The following is an 11,725-nucleotide window of genomic DNA, read 5'->3' as shown; positions in this document are numbered from 1 at the left end:
GATTCAGTGGCTTGGCCAAGACTAGGTGACTCAACAATCTCACTAACACCAAGGTAGATTCACCTTTATTAAATCACAAAGAAACTAAGGGTATGGCCCTTATTGCAAGGAAGGTTCCATAGAACTAGTAGAATGAAAGAGCCCACAACTCTCCAAGTTATAGCTGCCACAGCTATCCAAAAGTACAAAGTGCAAGGGACCTTAGATAGTTGACAATATTGGGAGAATCTTAGGTATGCGAGGCCAATATTGTTTATGAAAACTTGTAGGACTATTTAGAACCCATGTAATGAGAAGCCTTATAAGCCACCCCACAACACATAGAAAACATCCCTCCAAAAGTGACAAACCCCTTGGAAGAAGTAAACCTACATAGTATCGAGATAACCTGATTAGTCTATATAACTAGTGTCCTCAAAGCAAACTTGAAGAGTGAGTTGATCAAATTACTGCAAGAATACAAGGATTGTGTTGTCTTGGAGAACAAACAAATGCCTAGTTTATACAAGAAGTTGATGAAGCACCACCTATTGACCAAGACATACCTCATGCCTTTCTAGCATCTAGCTGGACATATGTCCATCTAGATAAAGCTTCAAGTAAATGAAGAGATCAAGAAGCTTGTTGAAGTTGGTTAAATAAAGCTTCAAGTCACATGGAAGAGGTTTACTAGGTGGCACTCTTCTATTAGCTTGTAAATAATTTCAATGTGTGTCAAATTAATCTCATGCTTCATCTACATTTTAATTAGATCTACCCCACCCAATTAAAGAGAAATGGAACCACATAAGTTCAGATTTCCCTCCTTGAAGCTTTGCCTAATTAATGCACACGTGCACATTTTACTTGTCACAAAATACACATAATTCAAGTTAATAAAATATAACATCATAAAATCAAATTAAAGTACAGCTTTGTATTCATATTTAGAAGGAAGAATTTATTAAAAATGTCCAAGTAATGGGTTTACAAATTATACAAAATTCTCACAAATGCAATCCCAAAATTAGGTCAAATGAACACATTCAAGAAAGTCAATAGAAAGTGTTAACTTTTATTTAATTATTCCCAAACTAAAATGAATTTATAATAATTTGACTACTCTTCTTATGCACTTAAAATACATTTTGGCAATTTTTCTTGTACACTTTCTTAAAAGTTCTTTCTTTTACTTTTCTCTATTTTTCTTTCCTTTTTCTTTTCTATTTCTGTTCTCTTCCTTTTTTTTATTTTTGCTCCTTTATTCTATTCTTTTTTATATATTTTTCCTTTCTTTCTCTCTCTTTTTTCTTTCTTTTTCTTCTTTTCAACTCCAAGTGAATCTAACAATTTAGAATGATAACAACATCTCATAACGGTGTAGCAGCAATTAAGCATTAGAGCATGTAACCAAGCGCCATGCATGAATTGCACGCTAGAATGACAAGAAGGCACGTGCATTTCTAAATGAAAGTAAGCCATGTATCTACAACGTAATGGAATCATGTCTAGTTGCATCTATAATGAAATTCGAATAGAATGTGGAATGGAATGGAATAGAAATAGTCAGGCTTAAAAGGTTGGCAAAAGATATAATATTCAAGTTGGCCTTTTAAGTGAGGCTGGCTATTTTTAATGAATGCCTGAATCATTTTCCAATTGAAACATGCAAGATGTAGCCTTGACAAGAATAAAGACAAGTTCTAAAGGGCTAACTAAGACAAGTGGCATCACACAGAATTTAAAGAAGAATAGGCATGAAGGTTCAAAATTTCTTCCAACTAGCTATGCTTTCCATCAATTTCAAAGCAAGCTAGACAGAGAATCCAATCATATTTTTGTGCAAGTGAAGTGTCAAATGTCTCATATTCAGTTTCCATGATGAATTTCCTTAAGCTTGGCAACTTATACTCAAAACAAAGATTTTTTTTTTTTATTTTGATTTTCTAAAACCCTTTCAACACTATTTATAAAAAAATCCAAAATTTTTGAAAATTGGCCAACCCAACAAAATCATGCAAAAATATGCAAAAGACGAATGCAACCTAAAGATAAAACCAAAAATATAAAATGCAATGGTAACCCCCTAAACAAAAACACACGCTTAAACTTGGCATTGCCCTCAATGCCTCAGACTAAGGAAGAAGACAAAGAAGTCAAAAGACCCAAGAGGCCAAGAATAAGGGTGGAAAAAACAATGACAATGCAAATGCATGAATACAGGACTTAAATGCAAAACTAAATGCTAATGAAGTAGGGTTGCAGCTCCCCCCACACTTGAACAACACTATAAATCTAGGTAGTTTCAGCAAATAACTAAGGAACATGTAAAGTAAAAGTGAGGGAAAGAATACAACCAGATGGAGATGTCATGGAGGATCCAATTCATAGAGTTGTTCTAGCAGAGACATGGTGCTAGAATAGCTAGTACCTACCAAAGTGGCATCCAATATTTCAATCAAATTAAATCAAATATTTTAAAGTGAAAGGCACTACTACAAAAGTAGCTTATAGGAGCAATTATTTTTTGCCTATGGAAGAGCTTCAATGCTCCTGTACGGGTAACCTATAAAACCGACAAGAGCACTTCTATAGTGTAAGAAAATAAAAATCATCTTTTTCATACCAAATTTTTCCTGAAAGCATACTATGCCCACAATTAAAAGCATATTAGAGGCTATTAATATAAAAAAAATAATCACGAATGATTTTATAAATTTGAGTCATAATCTCAAGATGGATTCAAATAGATATATACTATACGCACATCATTCTATATAAAGCACAATAGATACAAACAATTCTAGCACCTAACTCTTCTAGCTCCACAGTTCTAAGTTGATACTACAGTGCTGAAATAAATTAACAAGAAATAGATATATACATATATTTCAAGGATATATTTGAAAAAAAGGATAATACACGAGGGGAGAAAGGAAAGGAGCTCATGTAACAATAGTATATTCCCTAGAGCCCAAAACTCCGTCAGTTAATAATGACTTTAATAAAAGAAATAAGCTATTACACATACTTGAAGAGAGTTAATTGATGAAGATGATTGAGACAAAGCCACTGAATAGTTAGAACTACTTTGGATAGAGATGTAACCTACATATTAAAATTGTAACTCACGATAGTTCCTAGGATTCAAAATAGTTCCAACAAGTTTGGTTCCTCAAGATCACAATAATATTTAACAAAAATATCAACAGTAACCATCAGCAAATCCTTGCTTACTTTCTCTAATATAGCCACACTTGATTAGATAAATAATTAGAAAAGGAATGGCAAATAATATATTGACAACCCCATCATCCGTAAAATCTACAATCTACATTCACATTGAAATCAAATTAAGATTCACCCCTAAGACCAAAGTACATGGCAAGTCCAATAAGCTCACGATCAAATGCCAAGTTCATTCCACACATGGGGAATAGAGTTCCCTTTGGTATGTCAAAACCGCATCCACATACCTTAAAACCATAGTGATAATACTCAAACTTAAACTCAAGCAATATATTAGTGTTTATAGCCAAATTTCAAGAGTCTAAACTCTTGCACTTACCCATTGTTCCTCTCAATAGGCTTCACAAGCTGTGTAGGTGCATCATAATCTGGAATGTTAAGCCACAGGCCATGAGAAACAACAGTTGGAACACCTTCACAGAGACTGAAATGGTAGCCACGAACAAAATCTTCAAGGACTCACAGTAAGGATCATTTAGGGTGTTGAAAAACAAGGGAGTGGATGGATTGAGAATGTTCTTGATATGCTGTTCAACTGCATTGACCTTCTTTCCAGACGGATTGCTAGCAACATAACCCATAAAAGCAATAACAAAATACATTAGAGGTATTGTAGAAATATAAATACTCAGACTTTAAGTAACAAATGCAATCGCAAGTATAATAAATTAACGAAATTCTCACACATTACAAAATATGCTACACACAAGTAATAATACTAATGTCAATAGAAAATCCGGCTCCTGGATCACAGAATTCCATTAGATGGAACTAACGGAATCCCTTATTTAACAATACAAAAAGAAAACAGAACAAGAATTCCAATCATTCAATTCCAAAATGAATGTAGAGATGCAAGCTGATGAAAGAGAAGAAAATGAATAGCTTGATCATCTGTCATTCTAAAAGACATTGATACCAAGAGTGGTGGGTCCTCCTAGAATGTGGATCCCACTATATCTTATACACACGACATGTTTGTTTCAAATGAAATCAACTAATTTATATTAATTGAATAATTTTTAGTTTTCTTTTATTTTGAGGCAACTGCTGCAGCTCCTTTAAGCTTTAGCTATCAATGGACTTAGTCCATTTCTAGACTCACTACACTTGTACACCATTTTGGAATGATACTTTGGATCTCTAAAAATATTAAAAGCTACACCATTTTTATATTTTCAAAAACACTTTTAAAAAAATATTTTGAACTTCTTAAAATATTAATTACGATATTTTAAAATTTTAGAAAATAACTATAATTTTTAATATTACATTTATTTTTATTTATAACTCACTCTTAACATACTTAAAAAAAACTCCAAACTCATTATTTTTTAAAAAAATTTAATAAATTTTTAATTTTGTTCTTATTAAATATGCATAATTACCATCATACTTTCTTTCACTAACATTTAATAAAATTAAAAAAAAAACTTGTAATAAAAATTCAACGACATGATTTATAGATTGGACAACAAAAATTTTATTTCTATCTCATAAATAAGATTGGAGAGTAGCCTTTAATTCAAATATTAAATAATTAATATTTACTAGTCAAATATTCACATTTACAAGTAGAATTACATCATTTACAAGTTAAATTTAACAGTTTAGTGTTTACAACTCAAACTTTCATCCATTAAATTAAATTTAATGTTTACAAGTCACACTTTTTTTCTAATTACCCTCAAGTCTCATGACACCTATCAATATTAATATTAAATGAAATTAAGGGAACTTATTTATATTTAATTTAATTCTGTTACCTGTTGCCTATGGATAATCTTCCCTGAAAATAAAAGGAAATACACCCCAAAAAATCAATCAAGAATCAACTCATGGGTGACAATATTTTCTTCCTTTACATTTTTTGGGACCCAACAAAGACATGTAAAACAATGTTCGCAACAATACAAACAAAATTGTAGGTCTTAATAATGAAGACAAATTCCACAGTAAGTCTGTGAATACAGAGACAATTTTTAGAAAAATAAAAACGAAAGACAAAATTCAAAAATGAAAGACAACAAAATCACCAGAGATTTCACTGCTGTACACAGAAATTTTATCACATAAATTGAACAGTGCGAACGGATTACATCTAAGGCCAGAAGCCAAGCAATCACAATACAAGAACAAGAACAATATATCCAGAATCAAAGGCATGACAAATCGCACGAGAGACAAAAATAAGAACTCACAAAGCAGTCATCGTCGATAGTGTACCACCGGAAGGGGTCCTTGAAGGAGAGGCAGGAAGCCTTAAGACCAAGAATCCGATTGATGTCATTGCGATTGTACCACTTTTTCTTTTCTTTCTTTCCTTGTAACTTTCCTGTGATCGAAACCCCCAGTTCTTAAATTTCGATCTAACGAATGTACAAGATCAATCACAGTCCATGAAATTTCTCTCCAACACTTTTTTTTTTCTCTTTTCTTTTTATTAAAAGATTCAGATATCTTTTAATCAGTAAACAAACACATCTCAAAAGGAGGAAGAATTGACCAAAACATAGTCCTCCACTTCGACAAGATGCTCCATGCTCAACACAATAGGAGACGAAGCCGATTCCTCCTCTGCCATTCAAGGAAAATCAAAGGGCACATGAACACGCACATTGAGCAGCTCTGTAGTAGATAAAGATTCTTGACTACCGAAGATGATTGAAACATTTTTACATGTATCGATGGAATCGCAGAAGGGAGACGTACACGGGACTTGTCAGACCGAACAGCTTCGGTCACTAGTGCAGGAAGAAGAAACGACGCCGAGGAGGACTGGAAGACGCACGGACACGAGCGGCGGCCGTGCAAGCGATGGACCAAGCTAGAAGATGAATTGACGACACAAATCGAAGAGTAGATCATCGCAGCCAACGGGATTTGAACATGCTGTGACGCAACTCAATCTGGCCAGAAATAGCTGGCAGGGACTGCGAAATTAAACACGGCAGAAATTGATCGGAGCGACGGATGGGAACACGGAGCCGAACAGAGGTTAGATCTGCCTTTCCCAACTTGGGAGAGAGCTTTCCAAGCTTGGATAGGGGAAGGGAACCTATTAAGGTCTGGCGTCAAGTTTTGGCAAGAGTTAAATTAAAATATATATATATATATATATATATATAAAAAACATCAATTAATAAAAAGAAATTAGCCTGTAATATATCAGTCTACAATAATTCTAATCGGATTGGGAGGAGTGAAGAGTTCTTTGTCATGAGAGATATTAAATGAAACAGAAGCGAAATAGTTAATAATTAATACTTAATAAATTAACAATTAACAATTAACAAATTAACAAATATCAAAATATCTTGTACCAGTAAAAGAGATATTTAAAAAAAATATGGTAAAATAATTTCTTTCGAGAGCACAAAAAAATTACAAATGTAATATCTTACAAACATTGTGCTATATATAGTTACGTACTTTTATTTTATAAATTTAAATTTAAATGTTTTCATAATTTTGTTCTAAAAAATGTTTTCATAATTAATTTAATGTAAGATATAATTTTATATTTAATTTAATATAATTTAAATTAAGTTTAAATTAAATAATTAATATAATAATACAATATTAAAAAAATATTAATTATTTATACTTATTTTTCATTAATTATTAATTAATTATTATACTTTTATTTTATTATTAGTGTAAAAGAGAAATTATCTCCTAAATTATATGTTTAAAAGTGTCTGTGATCCTGAATTCAATTTTTTACAATGTTTCCTGCAACTTTTAAAAATTATACAATATGTCCTTTTCATTAATAAAAATTAATTATAACCATTACTTGATTAAAAAATAATAAAAAATAATTTCAAAAATTACAAAAAATGATCAATAAAATTTTCTTTATCATTGTTTCATAATTTTTGGACCTTTATCTATAATTTTTGGATCTTTTAATGTTATTTTTGTATCCTTATCTTTAATTTTTTAAGTCTTTTTTTTGTTATTTTATTATCAACCATCAATTAAAATTAATTTTTTTTAATGAAAGAGGTAGAGTACACTATTTTTAAAAGTTGTAAAAAAAAAAAAACATTGCACAAAACATGAATTTAGGGTCTAAATGCTTTTAAACTTCTAGTTTTTAGATTTCTAATTTTGAGGCTAATTTGATCTTTTACCCTTATTATTATTACTTCTTTTATGTGGAAATGCTCTGGAAGACTCTTTTTAAATTTATTATTTCTTGTAAAGCCTTCCAAAGTGCTTTGGTTTGGAAATGTTTTTGCCAAAAACACTCATGTACGTCATTTTTTAATAGTGGAAGACAATGAAACTAAAATAAATTTGATACAGGTAATGATTAAAACACACATAGCAAGCTACGACTTTGGATGAGTTATTATATTATTATTTTTTAATGTATATAAAATATATTATTTAGGTTTGGAGTTAGGTACGGGATAAATTATTAATTTTTATATGTATATACATATTAATTTTTACCTATTTCAAATTCAAATCCCATCTATCTAGATGGCTTTCGAAAAACTTTTGATGATGTTTGGAAAATTAAGCTTCATACAATTGAGTATTTACACACACACACATTTGAATTCAAATTATAATCTATTTATTTATATTATTATTAGATATTAAAGTTAATTTTTTCTATTTGAAATTCAACTATGATCTGTCTTGTTGATGTATTCTAATGTGGAATGACATCTTAATAATATTATGTATTTAAAGATTTGATGAACTAACATTTTATTTCATGTAATGAAATAATCTTATTTAATTTGAAGATATGCTAACTTGAATTTCAAAGATGGATTCTATTTTAAATTTAATTTGATGCTTAAAATTACTCATAATAATTATTTATACTAAACATAATTAAAATTTTTTAAGTAATTTCTTTGTTTTTAATTGATCTCACTAATAAAATATTTTAGTGAGAGGTTACCAGAAAGGTATTAAGGACCCATTTGTTTAAGATTAAAAAATAAGTGATTTTTTTTTTGGAGATTTTAGGTTTTTATAAAAAAGATTTATCTGTTAGAAATTTTATAAAAAGCATACATTATTTTATGATTAATTACCATAATAAAAAAGTAATTATTAGTTAATTATTTTAAATTTTATGGTATCTTTCCTAATTTTGTTTTATAAAAATAAGTTATTATATTATTTTAAAATTTTATAATATTTCTATGGATCCTACCTCTTAAAAACACTCTTTCTCATCTATACATTAAATTATTTACAAAAGCTATTCAAAGTAACTTTTTAAAATAATCATAAATCAATTTTTTATATTTTAATTATTTTTAAATTTTAAAAAAATATATAAGAGTTCACAAAACAAATTTTGTGCAAAAAAAAAAGTGATTTTTTTAATAAAATGAGCTAAAACAAATGGGGCCTAAATTGACTAAGCAACATAATATTTAAATTAATCTCACACAAGAATTATCTATAGATTTTAATATTTTTTATTACTCACAAGTATCTTCCTATTAGAGATAATCCTATTCGAGGCACAGTTGATACTAAATACGGGCACTTCTTCTAGTGACTAAGTAATGATTACAAATATCATTAAAAATATTTTGATTGTTTCTTTAATTTTAATATCATTAAAAATATTCCATTTAAGATTCTAAAATGCATAATTATATTAATTAAAATCACATAAAAATTAAATTTATTAATTTTCCTCCATAATATTTTTATCTTCTGTCTTCTATTTCTATGAGTATAGTTTCTTCCCTGAGGCTTCCCTTTTTAGCTTTGTAAATTCTGGTGTGTTTTCTATATCTTAAACATGATTCTATATTCTACAACTATATAGGTTGTGCCCTTTTTCCAGGTTCCTTTACTACCTATTTTCATTACTAATGCTTCTCTACAATTATCATCTTTTTAGTCTTGTTACATAGTTTAAGAAACAATCAAAATAGATTGGTCATTCGAACAAGTTTGATCGTATAATTTTTACCATAGACTTTTGAAAATCTTTTTCCTGTCTTCTATTTGTTAGGCGTATAAATATAGGCTCGTCTAATGTAACATCCTAAAACTTTAAATCTAGAAAAATGGATTAATTAAGGGATAAATTAGTTAAAAATATAATTAATTTATTTAATTATGTTTTTGGGTGGCTAATTGGATTTTTGGGTCATATTTGGCTTTAAATTGAAATAGGATGAAAGTCGGATCAAGTCGGGAGGCATTGGGGGGAGCAAAATTAAGTTGTTGCTCGCTGCACCGTGAGCTGCAACTTGCGTGGTGCGCGCTGTGGCGCACGGCACAGTAGGCAACTTAAATTTTCGGGAATCATTAGAAATGGACAGTTTTTGGGGTTGAAAACCTAGAGCACGAAGGGGGCAACTTTGGGCACTGCTAGGGCATCAATTTGAAAGGATTTTGAAGATCATTTGAGTCTCCAAACTTTTGGGTAAGTTTCCTACCCTTCTCCTCTACCTTTTCATCTCATTTTCCATGGGATTTAGAAGAGTGAGAATTTGGTCTGATTGGATTAAGCCATGAGTCAATGTTTTGAATGTTTCTATTAACTCTAAATATTTAATTTAGGTTTATTGATCTTAAATATGTGGTAATAGGAAGCTACTTTCTTATTTAGTGAAAGTTGGTTCAAGCCCTCACTTGATCATAGGGTGTTGAAGTGTGATAAGTTGAGATATTGAGTTTTATGTTGTGATAGAGTTAGAAAGAGACTTGAAGGGATGATGTGAACAAATTCTAATCTTGATAAGTCTATTTGTTAAGAATTTGAGTGAGAAGTGGGAGAATTGGGAGGTTATTATTAGCTAATGGTGCTTGTGTTAATTGAAAATTAATATATGGTACTTGTTGATGTAGATTGTGGTGTGGGAAGACTTACCTTGACACAAGAAGAAATTTAGTACCACGGGTAACCCTTTTAGTAACAAAAGGGTTGAGGTAACTAGATAATTTGCATTGTTTATTACCTTGTATAAGTTATTCTCAAGTTGCTTTTTTATGAATTGTGAGTATATATGTATAAATTCCTTAAAGGTTAACTATTTTAGAAAATGAGTGGAGTATTGCTTTGTGAAATTCTATATTTTGAAGTAAATGGTAAGGTTTTGTTATATTTGTTTAGAAAGTTATTTATGCTTGTTCAAGTGGAGATACGTAGTGAAATGTGGCATATTAGAGAGTGGGAGGTCACCCTAGTGGAGACAGTGAAGATTAAGTCCATATGGCATTGCTAGTACCTCAGGACGCCAGGTGCAACATTTACTCTCCTTAGTGCCCGAAAATGGGTACGGTGTTGGAGACTTATTCTCCTTAGTACCTAACAGGGTGTGGAGTTGGAGACTATACTCCTTAGCATCCGTAGGATGCAGTGTTGGAGTAACGACACCCCAATTACTTTGTAATAGGGGCAACTAGTAGTCCAGAAGTGGTTTAGGACACCTTAGCCGGGTAGTCCTACCATGGATGTTGAGCTTGGGAGCCACACATGTGGTTTGGTTCTATGAAATAGCCTACTAGTTCGGTCAAGAGTATTAAAAGACCGGATAGTTAGGGATCATGCATGCAAATTTGTGGTGATCTTATATGATGTGATCATGTTACTTATTTTAATACTTGTTTATAACTTGGCTTGTTAATCAATAATGTAGATTATATTAGTTACTGAGATTTTTATCTCACCCGTGGATTAACATTTTACAGGTGCTACCAGTGAGACTGAGCTAGGGAGGAAATCGGGCAAGGGCTAGCATATCTGCTACACTCTTTGTAAAGCCCGATTTTAGTTTGAGTGGTGTACATAAACTGGTTTTATAATATTATATGTTGCTAACTAAGAATGCATATCATTTTAATTGGTTACACTTGTTTCATAATATGTTATTATGTATTTTAGCCTAATATTGTATATAAGGTAAATATGTGGTAATTTTTATGGTGATGAGCTAAAATACTAATATAAATGCAAGGAATGTTTTATTTACGTGATGACAATATATTTGTAGTGTATTATGTGGCAATAGAAGCCAAATAGCATATATGATGTTGATTTGGTATTTTGGTCATATTAGGCAAAATGGCCATCAAGTGGCCAAATTTTGTGTTTAGTATGTTTTTGTATGTTTGGTTGGTCACTCAAGTGTATTTTAGTCTATTGGACTTAGTTTAAGCCTCACAATGGGTTAATGGTATAAGTTATAAGTTTTGGGTACTTGGATGGTTGAAAATTTCTTTAAAAAACTGACTTTTGCATTCAAGTATCTAAAATTCTCATACAGTGTCAGATCGTAATGAAACTTGTACCATTAGTTAGCTTATTGAATAATCTTTACGTGGGCACTTGAATCACTCCAATCGAACATTAGATGTGAAAATGGTGTGCGTTCGAAGTTCGTCCAGAAAAGCTATCATGATAGCATTGCTGTCATGGACACGCGCGTCACGGTGCATTTCGCACAAGCCACGGTGTACGATACAGCAAGAAAACATGGCATTCTGTGCCACAAGCTGC

General features: G+C 30.9%; 1 pseudogene; it reads right to left on the bottom strand.

The window, feature by feature from the left end:
• Positions 1-3,145: 3,145 nt before the first annotated feature.
• LOC129309638 (UDP-arabinopyranose mutase 3-like) lies at positions 3,146-6,289 on the bottom strand (annotated as a pseudogene).
• Positions 6,290-11,725: the final 5,436 nt, after the last annotated feature.

The sequence above is a fragment of the Prosopis cineraria genome, unplaced genomic scaffold (assembly GCF_029017545.1).
Source record: "Prosopis cineraria cultivar Desert tree isolate PC_DT_omini unplaced genomic scaffold, ASM2901754v1 PC4, whole genome shotgun sequence".
NCBI classification, from domain to species: domain Eukaryota; kingdom Viridiplantae; phylum Streptophyta; class Magnoliopsida; order Fabales; family Fabaceae; genus Prosopis; species Prosopis cineraria.
The sequence above is the reverse complement of the archived record's forward strand: the minus strand, read 5'-3'. Positions and strand labels throughout refer to the sequence as shown.